At 39.6% G+C, this 12,962-nt stretch overlaps 1 protein-coding gene across 11 annotated transcripts in view; it reads right to left on the bottom strand.

Moving 5' to 3' along the window:
• UHRF1BP1L (UHRF1 binding protein 1 like) overlaps window positions 1-12,962 on the bottom strand; it is a 71,637-nt gene that overhangs the window by 45,515 nt on the left and 13,160 nt on the right. The window contains exon 2 of one of the 11 annotated variants that reach the window (XM_036459149.2): window positions 9,549-9,696. The exons of the other annotated variants lie outside the window; for them this stretch is intronic. The gene's annotated coding sequence lies outside the window, so the exon portion shown is untranslated. The remainder of the gene's footprint in view (window positions 1-9,548; window positions 9,697-12,962) is intronic. 11 annotated transcript variants of the gene reach the window in all.

Genomic DNA, 12,962 nt, shown 5'->3' with positions numbered 1-12,962 from the left:
TAGCCTATGGAAAAACTGGTTTCATTATACATTCTTTTGTCACAGTTCTAAGAACCTATTGACAATATTAAGTGAGATCTTACAGTTCCTATAATTTAATAGGCACTGGGAATTTTAACAATTAACAAGATAAAAAATCTCTGTATTCATGGAGCTTAATGGGAGAGGTGAGGAGGGAGAATTACAAAATACATAGGACTAAAAAATAAGTTAAATATGTAGTAGGCTAGGTTCTGATATCTATGGAGAGAAAAAAATAAAGCAAAATAGTAAGACAGGAAGTATAAGTTGAGGACCTTCTAATTTTTTTAAGGGTGGGCAGGAAAAGCCTCATTGAAAATTTGACATTTGGTTAAAGAGCTGAAGGAAGTAAGGTGCTAGCTATGCAAATAACACCAGAAGAAAAAATGCCCCAGGCAGAGGCAAAGCAAGGACAAAAACTTGTGGAAACTTGCTTGGCATGTCTAAGGAACCGCAAGACGGCCAATGTGACCGGAGGACATGAACAAGGGCAAGAGTAAAGGGAGAAGAGGTTAGAGAAATAACAGGAGCTAGCTAAATCATGCAGGATCTTTTAAGCCACTCTAACGACTCTGGCTTTTGCTCTGAGTAAAAATGAGAGTGACTGGAGGTTGTTTTAACAAGAACAAGAGACTTTCATTTAAAAAAAATCACTTCACTGAAAAGATGTAACAGGAGGACATGGGCAGAAGCAGGGCACACAAACAGGAGGCTACTGCAACAATCCAGTTAAGAGAAGCTGCTTGCCCTACCCGGTTTGGCTCAGTGGACAGAGTGTCAGCCTGTGGACTGAAAGGTCCCAGGTTCGATTACGGTCAAGGGCATGTACCTTGGTTGCAGGCACATTTCCAGTAAAGGTGTGCAAAGGCAGTAGTCGGATATACAAATCTCATTCAGTAACTACATATAGAAATTTTGTAATCACCAGTGTTATAGATGGTGTTCATGGTTGCAAGATGGAGATGGAAAATAAAATGGCTCAAAGACTGCGGCCTGGGATCATTAAGAGGCCAAGGTGTAAGAAACCAATGAAGGAGATTAAGAAGAAGGGCCAATGAGAAAGGAGAGAAACCAGGTTTGGTTTGGTTTTCAAGTGAGCAAAAGTGGGCTTATATGCTGATGACAATCATGCAGAAAAGGGTAGGTATGTATGGGATGGGGGGGGCAGTGGTAAAATATGTACACAGGTAATAATTTAATTTTAAAAATATTTAAAAAAAATAAAAAAAAATCATGCAGAAAAATAAATCTACTATTGATGGTACCAGAAGGACAATCCTTGATCAGGAGTCAGCAGATAAAGTATACAAGAAGGTGTTGGCTTTGAATAGTTTTGACTTTGGAAAGCATGTTAATGTTCTACATATGTAAAAAGTAAAATAAAATGAGAAAACTAAAACTGGAAAGAAAAAAAAAACTGAAACTGAAACAACTGAACCTAATTGTACTTCAAAAATACTATTATAACCACACTCAAGGAGAAAACGGATAGGAAGGAAGGACAGACAAAGGGACAGATGTACAAAGACTAATTTAAATGACTCATGAACACAACACTTTACTATATATCCTGGTGTTGGGCAGAAAGGTGTGTGTGTGTGTGTGTGTGTGTGTGTGTGTATAGAAAGGGGGGGAGGTGGTTAGTGGAGAAATCAGGCAACATCTTGACTGGTTATGTATAAGAATGTTCATCTCAATGATATTTACAAAGGGAAACAAATGAAAGCATGTCCAAAAAGAAATAAAGCCTTTAATTATGATACATTGTTATATTCATATGAAGTACTATATTTTAGCTGAAACCAGTTTGGCTCAGTGGATAGAGTGTCAGCCTGTGGACTGAGGAGTCCAAGGTTTAATTCCGGTCAAGGGCATGTATCTCGGTTGCGGGCACATCTCCAGTTGGGGGTGATCGATGTTTCTTTCTCATTGATGTTTCTGACTTTCTATCCCTCTCCCTTCCTCTCTGTAAAAAATCAACAAAATATTTTTTTAAAGTACTATATTTTGATAATTTTATAAAGAAATGTTTATATTATAATGTCTGATGAAAATGCAAAGCTCAAAATTATACCCTGTAATTTCAATTATGTAAAACCTCATTATAAAATCTCAAATACCAAGAGTACCTATGTTGTTGGCGAGATTTAGGTTACTTCTTTATATTTTCCTGTATGTTTAAATATATACAAACATATGTCACTATTATAAAGACAAAAGTTCAACCAAAGCCCCAAAGACAGGCCTGGCAAGAGTAAAAGTGAAAGATGAAAAGACTATACATGTAATTCGCAAGAAATTCTATCTTTTAATTAGTTCATAACATAGTAATTTTGCTTATGGTCTTATTTATTTTTTTAATCTTTTTTGTTGTATGTATTGCATTATGTACCCTTTTCTCTCCCGTTGACTTCTTCTAGCCAGCCCTTGCCCCCAGCCCAGGCCTTTAAAAAAGGCACTCTTAATCTGAAGTTCGTGGATGGGATTCTAATAATAGACTAGGGCCGTCACGACCAGACGGACGAGTGGTCCAGGTAAGAGCTCTGCGCAGGCGCACTGAGCCCACCGCCAGGGCAGGGGCGGCGGCAGCGCGTGTGGCCAGGCAGCCTCGGTGCCGTGCAGATGGACAGGCGGTGCTGGACGGACCGCACTGGACAATGCTGGCGGGGTGCACAGAGGGCGCAGAGGTACAGAGCTGGTAGGGCAGTGGGAGAAAAAGCCCTTCTTTCCAGAAGAACAGGGATGGTTTAAAGGTGCTCTGAGAATCTGCAGCGGTACGGGAATGGCTATGTCAGTTCCCTGAGTCGCCTGTTGGAGCCCCACCGCAGGTTCACTGTGAGACATAGGCCCGGACAGCCAGATTCACCCCGGCGTCGCCTCAGCGTCACAACTTCACCCGCAAGTGGCCATCAAGTGGCCATCGCTGCTGGTCTGTGGTCCCAGAAAGCCGGCACTGCACACATGCTCAGGGAAGCTCTCTGAGCTTCTGTTCAAAGGACACCTTATGTGATGGGTGCTGTTGATTCCTTCAGGGTGAAACGGGGCAGCCTAACTTGCTTAGGATGCAATCTTTTCCCTGTATTTTACCGCACAGTCTTCTCAGGCTAAGGGAACGGCAGCCGCTGGAGCACCAGCTTGGCCATCACACACGGCCAGACGCCACCAGGAAGCACAGAAATGCCAAAGCCCCAGCAGAACCCATCGTGAAACAGAGCCCAGTTCACATACTGGAGCCGAAACAAAGCAGTGGCACCTGTTGGACCTCAGCTGGGACTGTGCCCTCGGGCCTGTCTGCAGGGTTCCTGCACCCTGGCCGTGGCCCAAAGGCTGAGGAAGCTCTGCAAAGCCTTGATTCTGGAGTTATGGATCTTAGCCAGTAGCAGGTGCACAAAAGTGGAGTCGGAAATAGCAAAGTTACACTATTTGTGAGTGTATGCATTTACACATACACACCCATTCCACCCCCCACCCCCTGTCTTTTTCTGAGCTGTTTGAGAGCATGCTCTACACATGACAGGATGCCCCGATACTCCCATGTATCAGACACTCCTACCCAACCACGTGAGAAAGTCTCCATTCAAATGGCATTAGGGTTCAATCCACAGACCCCATTTGAATTCTGACAACAATGTTCCCCACTCCCCAACCCCAGGATCCCATCCACCTAGAATGGGTCTATCATTCCTGACCCTGACAGTTTTTCAGTTTTAATTAAAAATCATAAACTTTTGCCCTAAAAAATTTATTTTTAATAAATAAAAAGATCTGCTGGCATCCAAGTTAGGAGCCAGCGGTTCCAGATTATGAGAGGGATGTCCGACTGCCAGTTTAGGGGTCCCAGGTTGGAGAAGGTGCAGGCCAGGCTGAGGGACAACCCCCCCCCACCCGCCAGCAACACACACACATACACACAAACACACAGAATTTCGTGCATCAGGCCACTAGTTTTATTATATTTTCAAAAGGATTTTTGGACACCAAAAAGGCCAAGAACTATTGCCTTAAAGAAAGAAAATTAATTTTAACTATCCAGAAAATAATGGTTATTTCCACAACATAATTTGATTTTTAATATCATTAAATTAACTTATTAATTTAGGGTGGCTGCCCAGCTATGAGTAATTTCATCTTTCCAAAGAAAGGCTACAGACACAGGGAAAGTTGTAAATCTAAGACAGTTTAACATAGTACTTTCTTGGTAACAGCTGACTGATCTAGTTTGACAAGGCTTCTAGGCTGTTTAACCAGATTCTTTGCTTCAAAATTTGAAACTAAAGCATTACCTTAGGATTGCGATGACAAATAATAAAGAATATACATTTGAGAGAAAAACACAGACCCAACATTTTAAAACTTACAGGTACCAAAAAAATTCTTCCCCCATCATGTTCCATTCTCCACAGCTGGACCCAATTCAAACACCCTTGAAAGGAACAAGTAATTGAAAGCGCTAGCAAGCACCTCTAAACTGTGGTCCCCTACAAGGATTGAATTTCTCATTGCATATTACAAGAAGCAATTCTTTGTGTAAGCAAGTTTAACAACTTCTACTTGATTTTATTCAAAACAATATTTCAAGAAGAGAACAGTACCTTACAACCACATGTTAAAGTCATACAAAAGAGGATGTTCTTGGAGATACTTCCCAAAATCTGATAGACTGCCAAATCCTTTGACTAGGAACATCAAGTTATTAATCTGCAACACCCTTTCACAGTCTAAGGGGCTTCAACACACAGCCATAAAAATCCCTCTATATACTAGTTATAAAAGATTGGATTAGTTTCTTGGTTTATATAGCTATAATAATAACAGGCTAATATGCAAATGGTTGTGATGCCCTCACACCATAACAACCCATCAGCAAGAAGCTGTGTGTGCAGTAGGTATGGGGGGCGGGACTGCATGTTCCACGAGGCAGGGAGACATAAGGCTGTGTCCTCCACCCAGCACGGCTTGACTTCTATTATAGAGAAAGGGCAAATAACAATATTAAAATATTTCTTCTAACTCCCTCTTACTGTGCACAAATTTTGTGCACGGGCCACTAGTTATAAAAATAATTAAGCCAGCCGGGACCGGTTTGGCTCAGTGGATAGAGCGTCGGCTTGGGGACTGAAGGGTCCCGGATTCGATTCCGGTCAAGGGCATGTGCCTTGGTTGCGGGCATGTCCCCGGTGGGGGGTGTGCAGGAGGCAGCTGATCGATGACTCTCTCTCTATGATGTTTCTGGCTCTGTATCTCTCTCCCTTCCTCTCTGTACAGGATCAATAAAATATATTTTAAAAAAAATAATAAAAAATAATTAAGTCAAATAAATTCTGTATTTGGGAATATTCAAAAAAAGGTAATTTATCATGAGTATGGGCTGATATATATATGTGTGTGTGTGTGTGTGTGTGTGTGTGTGTGTGTGTAGCAAAACTTTAAGCCAAATGAAAAACAAACCAAGTAAAGCCATAGGTAGTGTTCATACTAGCAAAAAAATAACAAATAATTTTATAAGTGGAGCACCTGAATAGTTCCTCTAAAGTCCTCATTTTATAGAGAATTATAACCAAATTTGTACAATTTTAACTTAAAAGGTATTTTCGTTAATCCATTACCATACTGACCAATTTTCAATTCAACAATATTTTAGGATCAATTACCTTCCATTATCATACTGATCAAATTTCAATGCAACTCAACATTTACTAGGCATATAGGAGTACATGGCAATTTTCACCTTCAATCTCAATTTGTGAGACTTATTAAATATTTAAGTCATAAGTATTATTATTATGAAACCTACAATGACAATAATGGAACAAAGATCAAGGAAGGTACACACATAATAAATTACCTTTCTTTTAACATTCTCAATTTACAGACTTTATTTAGCTTGGTTAGTTTTGTAATATACATGTAAAGAATCAATCTTATCTAACCAGTTTTTCCACAAAAACATTTAAAGAATGGAAGAGGTTGAAAACTGGTAGGCTGTGAGCTATGTTTTACTCAGAAATAAGTTTTGTCTGGCCGGCATGGTGTTTTTTTAATAAATCTGATTTTGTGGCTAACATTTTAAATGGGAGGACCTTTGCCCTGGCCAGTGTGACTCATTTGGTTGACCGTAATCCCATGCACCGAAAAGTTGTCAGTTCGATTCCTGATCAGGGCACATACCCAGGTTGCATGTTTGATCCCTGATCAGGATGAATGTGGAGGCAACCGATCGATGTTTCTCTCTCACAGTGATCTATCAAATCAACAAAAACATTTATTTTTTTAAAAAATGAATGAATCTTATATTGAAATCTGGGTATCTAAATTTTTGAAACATTGGAAGATCTGAGACACATCCTTCATGGCAAAAACTGAATGTTGATTAGGCTCTTGGGCAACTAAGATTAATTAAGGCGTAATTACTGCTTTCAAAGACATCAGAGTTTCTAGAAACAGCACATAACAAATCAAATCATTGCAGTACATTAAGTTCTTACTATGTGCCAGGCACTGTGTGACAGGTATTACAATAAAAATGGAATAGGATGCCCTAGCCGGTTTGGCTCAGTGGATAAAGCATCAACCTGTGGACTAAAGGGTCCCAGGTTTGATTCCGGCCAAGGGCACATGCTCAGTTGCAAGCTCGATCCTCAGTAGAGTGTGTGCAGGAGGCAGCAGATCAATGATACTCTTCTCTCATCATTGATATTTCTATCTGTCTCTCCCTCTCTTCCTCTCGGAAATCAATAAATTAAAACATTTTTTAAAATATATATTTCATTGATTTTTTACAGAGAGAAAGAGAGAGGGATAGAAACATCGATGAGAGAGAATCATTGATCAGCTACCTCTTGCACACCCCCTACTGGGGATGTGCCCGCAACCAAGGTACATACCCTTGACCAGAATCGAACCTGGGACCTTTCAGTCCGCAGACCGACGCTCTATCCACTGAGCCAAACCGGTTTTGGCAATTAAAACATTTTTTAAAAATGAAATAGAATAAAAAGTAGGCACAAGGCAAGAGGTGATCAATTATGTTTAAAAGAATATTACTTTGCGCCTGGCCAGTATGGCTCAGTGGTTGAGGAGCGATGACATATAAATCAGGAGGTCATAGTTCAATTCCTGTGCAGGGCACATGCCCACGTGTGGACTTAATCCCCAGTGGGAGGTGTGGAGGCAGCCAGTCCAAAGATTCTCTCTCATCATTCATGTTTCTATTTCTCTTTCCTTCTCCCTTCCTCTCTGAAATCAATCAATAAATATATATATATATATATATTTTTTTTTTTTTTTTTTTTTTTTTTTTTTTTTTAAGAATATTGTTTTGGGAAAGCTTCAAGGAGGAAGCAGCACTTGAGCTGTTTTAGAGTAAGTTTTTAAGAATAAGAGTAAGGACATTTCAAGCAAAGCAGCAGCACATACAGTAGGCAAAGATGAAGTACAAGGCATCAGGTAGTTTGGAAAGAAATGATAAGCCTTGAAAGATGGACTGAAGCCAGATCATGAAGGACTCTTTGGTATCCCATGTCAAGAAATGTGGGTTTCGCTGAAAACCGGTTTGGCTCAGAAAGGTCCCAGATTCAATTCCAGTCGAGGGCATGTACCTTGGTTGTGGGCACATCTCCAAGTAAGGTGTGCAGAAGGCAGTTGATCCATGTTTTTCTCATCAGCGATGTTTCCAGCTCTCTATCCCTCTCTCTTCCTCTCTGTAAAAACTCAATAAAATATATTTTTAAAAAGAAATGTGACTTTCATCCTACACTTTCGTATTATTCCCAAAGTGCCACTTCAGAAGATTGCTCCTGATTCAACACAGGTGGAAGAAGTAAAAAGGGAAATGCTATGTATGACAGCTGACCCAATTACTAACTCAACTAGAGGAACTCTATTTCTGTCTATTTTATGCAGTGACATTCTATTTTTAATATGTTTTGGACAAAAATCCTAGTTATAAACAAACTTTTTTTAAGAGCTTGAACATGAGCCATTAAAAGATTTATATCAGGAAATTAAATAAGATTAGCATTTTGGAAAGCTCTCTCTGGTACCAGTACCAAGGATCAAAAATGAAATACAAGACCAGAAGGGAGTTCCAATAACGGATTCAAGAAATTATGAGTTAAATCTGAGTAATGACAACAGAGATATTCAAATATTATTGACATCTACTTTATGCCAAGAAGTCAGCTATGTGCTAGGTTCAGGAGAAAGAACAAAACTCAAGAATTATGTAAGTACAAAGGAACTGATTAAAATGAGAAGGTAAAGAAATTACCAAGAAATTAAGGTTGGTAGGTAACTTGAATAAACTCATGAATAGCTGTGGTTTAAACTCAGGAAAAAAAAAAATCATAACACCACATCTCAACAGGCTTAGTACAAGCCAGACCAAAAAAGATAGGTAAGGAGGTGCAATCTAGAAAAAGCAAAGAATTATAGTTATGACTATATATCAGGAGCAAAGGTCCCAGTGGATTTCTTAGAGGTATATACAAAATCAGAACTATCTTTGAATGCGATTATAAACAACTTCTTAACTATCAATATCCTAGAGAGAATCTCAAAGGTCTCACTAATGGTCTACCTAATAAGTAAAGTTAAAGCATGGCATCTCTCTCGTGGCAATTATGAGACCCAAGTACTGAAACGATAGTATGGAATCAAGGCAGACAAGAATATTGAAAAACAGTACTTATCATTATACCTACACAATTGCTAGCTAACATATGCCAACAAGTTTATCAACTGTTCTATTACTAGAAGGGTATGTATGTAATGAGTTGCACAATTCCACAGATGGCTATTCTTTAAGTATCAATATCTTACTAGACTTTTAGAAGGTTCAAAATATTTATGTGGATATATTTTCCAAGCATTATAAGTAGTCATTGAAATTGAGTTTCTAGGATTTTCAAAGAACCCTAAATTGAAAGAAATTCAGTGCCATTTCCACATGACTAGTTTTATAACCTAATTGCTTTCTCTGATAATGAATTTTAAACAGGAACAGGGCGGAGGAGAAAAAGAACGGGGTGGGGAGTCCTTATATTCTTCAAAAATGAAACCTGTTTTCACTGCTGCTCATGAGTTATTTCAATCTCCTTAATAAAGAATATAATGAACATTAAGTAGACAAAATAAATTCTTAAATCCTTCAGTAAGAGAATTGATCAAAACATCTTCTTTATCAAAAGAGCCTTCATACCTCATTAATTAAATTAGACTATGAAGCCTTACCCATTAAAGAATGCTAATTACTATTTCCAAGTATCTGACTCTAAATTATAAAACTTTTCTTTTGGCAACATTAGGAAGAGCTGATTATAAGTGCACTGTCAAACCTTCTATATTAGAAAAGATAATCTAAGAGAGGAATTGCACAAGCCTGTAGCTACATTGTTGTTTTTTTAATGCAATTGGTATCTGACTAAAATAAGAATTAGAAACTACTCTCTTAAGTATCTTTGAGATGGGCATAATAAGTGCTCGAATTTATAGAAAGAAAACAAAATCGTGGGGAATAGAATTATTACCTGAGGGCAGGAAATTTCAGACAAAAGGTCCCTATTCCTGGTGAAAGCAAGTAGTCAGTTGCCAAGGTTTCTTAGACTCCTCTGGTACTCATTTGAGTGATTATGAAATTCACAGCACACCAATCTCCACTACAGCCAGCAGGGATCGCTGCAGGGAACGGGGACACAGGGGACACAGAAGGGAGCGAGTGTAAGGGAAGGAAGAGGAGAGGAATGATATGATAAAAATATTAAGCTGTGATTCATTTTGAAAAAAATACAGTTGTAGCTCACACTGGATTAACTAAAGGCAAACACTGCTAAAATTCTAAGATAAATGAACTATTTATGATTTCTTCATTCTCCTTACCACTGGAATTACTACCGTGCTATTAAATTAATACTGATATGTATTTTTTAAATTTTATTTTAAAATGCTAATTAACAAAAATTAGATGGCTATATTGTACAAAAGTTATACCAAGACTAAACTGTATAATTCAACATTAAATGAAACCAATTAGGACAAGCAATCTAAAAAATACAAATAGTGAAGTTAACTGTCAAAAGGCCCAGTTAAAAGTAATAATCCTTACTTCATTTCATAGAGAATACTAAAGTTACCTATGAAAAATAACAAAACAAAAAAAGAAAAATCCAGCAATAAACTACATCTGTATATTCAAAAACAAATTGGAGAAATATAGTATCAGGAAAAAAGTAGTGAATCTAAATTTTTTGGATATGAATCAACTTTTTAAACCAGCCAAAAATGGATTCAGGATAACTAATTCATGCTCTATATATCCTATGAAGACCAATGTAGTATTATAAATTTATTTCTCCGGTTAGCTAAATATGTTTCTGAATAACTACTACGTACCACAGCATTGTGGCAGATGTTTAAGATACAATGGCGGCCCTGGCTGGTTTGGCTCAATGGACAGAGAATTGGCCTGTGGACTGAAGGATCCTGGGTTCAATTCCGTCAAGGGCATATGCCCAAGGTGCTGGCTCGATCTCTGGCGAGGGGCATGCAGGAGGCAGCCGATCAGTAATTCTCTCTCTCATCATTGATGTTTCTATCTCTCTCTCCCTATCCCTTCCTCTCTGAAATCAGTAAAAAAGATATTAAAAATAAAGAAAGACTGAAACCGGTTTGGCTCAGTGGATAAAGCGTCGGCCTGCGGACTCAAGGGTCCTGGGTTCGGGCACGTCCCCAGTAGGAGGTGTGCAAGAGGCAGCTGATCGATGTTACTCTCTCATCGATGTTTCTGACTTTCTATTCCTCTCCCTTCCTCTCTGTAAAAAATCAATAAAATATATTTTAAAAAAATAAAAATAAATAAATAAAGTAAAGAAAGAAGAAAGGAAAGAAGGGAGGAGGGAAAGAAGGAGGGAACAATGGTGAACAAGACAAGCATAGTCACTGTCCTCAGAATTCAGAGCCTATAAGGATGATTCTGCCCTTTAAAGAGATGACAACCAGCAGAATTAACAAATAAACAAACATATGTTTTAAGACCTAAAACATTTCAAAGTGAAGATGAACAGTGGAGTAGCCTAGTTAAAGTTGCCTATGGAAGATGTACAAGTAAAATGAAGCCATAGAGGATGTCCTTCCTGAAGGGACACGGACAATTTGGCTATAGAAAAAAACAAAAACAAAAGGTGGGTGAAAAAGTGGGGATGGGGAGAGAAATGTAGCATCGGAAAACAATGAAAAATAAAATTGCAGCCAAATTTGGAGGATGTAAGTCATCTTTAATGTCTCTACATACTTGCCTTAAATACTCTTTTGATATGTATGCTGTAGTCAGATAAAAATGGATTTCATACTATCCATTTTATATCACTAAGCTGTCATTTATGTACTTTTATTTTATTATTGCTTTATAATTTTCCCTGACACTTAGACTACCTCCATCTCATTGTCTCTAATTATTTAAAAGTTCCAGATAGTATTCTGTGCCTCTCTCAAAAAACTAATATTTTATCTTAAATTCTATTAACTCACTCATCTACCATATTGTTGCCAGAAGATATTCCTAAGTCTTAGTTTTATTTATATCTTACAGAATCTTCTTTAAATACTGGTAGGAAGAATAAATGAATGACTTATCAATGAGGATATTTATAGTATTTCTAAAAGATAAGGTAAATCTTACTATTATTAATGCCCCTTTTTATAGTATACTAGAGACCCAGTACACAAAATTCATGCACGGGGAGGGGGTCCCTGGCCCGGCCTGCACTCTCTCCAATCCAGGACCCTTCAGGGGTGTCCAACTGCCAGTGTAGGCCCGATCCCTGTGGACCTAAACCATCAGACGGACATCCCTCTCATAATCTGGGAACACAGGTTCCTAACCACTCACCTGCCTCCCTGCCTGATTGCCCCTAACCACCTCTGCCTTCCAGCCTAATGCCCCTAATTGCTCCCCTACTGGCCTGATCACTCCTAACTGCCTCTGCCTGCCAACCTGATCAGCCCCTAACTGCCCTCCCCTGCCAGCCTGATCACCCCTAACCACCTCTGCCTCGCCCCGCCACCGTGGCTTTGTCTGGAAGGATGTCCAGAAGATGCCCAGTTTAATTAGCATATTACCCTTTTAGTATAGATTTAATCCTAGGTAATAAAAGAGTGATATGCAAATTAACGGTCACTCAGCTATATCCACAAGCCACGCCCACCAGCCAATCAGAGCAAGTATGCAAATTAACCCCAAACAAGATGGCTGCAGCCATGGAGAGCAGGAAGGCGGCTTGGGTTTCCCTGGCAATGGAGGAAGCCAAGGTTTCCACACACCCTGGCAGGCCCAGGCCTCCACTCAAGGCTACAAAGTTTCAATTATAGAAGGTAAATTCTAACAGAAATGGCGGCAGCCACAGAGCTGGAAGAGCAGGAGGCTAGGGTTGTCCAGGGCGATGGAGGAAGCCAAGGTTCTGCAACCCTGGCTGGCCTAGGACTCCACTCCAAGCTACAAAGTTTCAATTGTAGAAGGAAAATAAATTCCAGATACCAGGTTCTCCACTTTGGTCGCCAGGGGGCATGCCTGGTCTGCAAACCACCACAGGCCCCTCACTCAGGCCACCCCACGCCCCAAGGGAACCCCCACTCTGATCCAGGACACCCAAGACCCCACCCATGCACTAGGCCTTTATCCTATCTAATAAAAGAGTAATATGTAGATTGACTATTACTCCAACACACAAGATGGCTGCCCCCATGTAGTCAACGATCCTGCCCCCATGTGGACACAATATGGCCACCACAAGATGGCCAGCAGAGGAGTACAGTTGGGAGGCACCAGGCCTACAAGGGAGGGCAGTTGAGAGGGACCAGGCCTGGAAAGGAGGGAAGTTAAAGGCAATCAACCCTGCAGGGGAGGGCAATTAGGGGTGACCAGGCCGGCAGAGAAGGGAAGTTGGGAG

This window comes from Pipistrellus kuhlii, unplaced genomic scaffold, assembly GCF_014108245.1.
Source record: "Pipistrellus kuhlii isolate mPipKuh1 unplaced genomic scaffold, mPipKuh1.p scaffold_m20_p_3, whole genome shotgun sequence".
In the NCBI taxonomy this organism is placed as follows: Eukaryota; Metazoa; Chordata; class Mammalia; order Chiroptera; family Vespertilionidae; genus Pipistrellus; species Pipistrellus kuhlii.
Note: the sequence above shows the minus strand (reverse complement) of the source record. Positions and strands in the feature narration are given on the sequence as shown.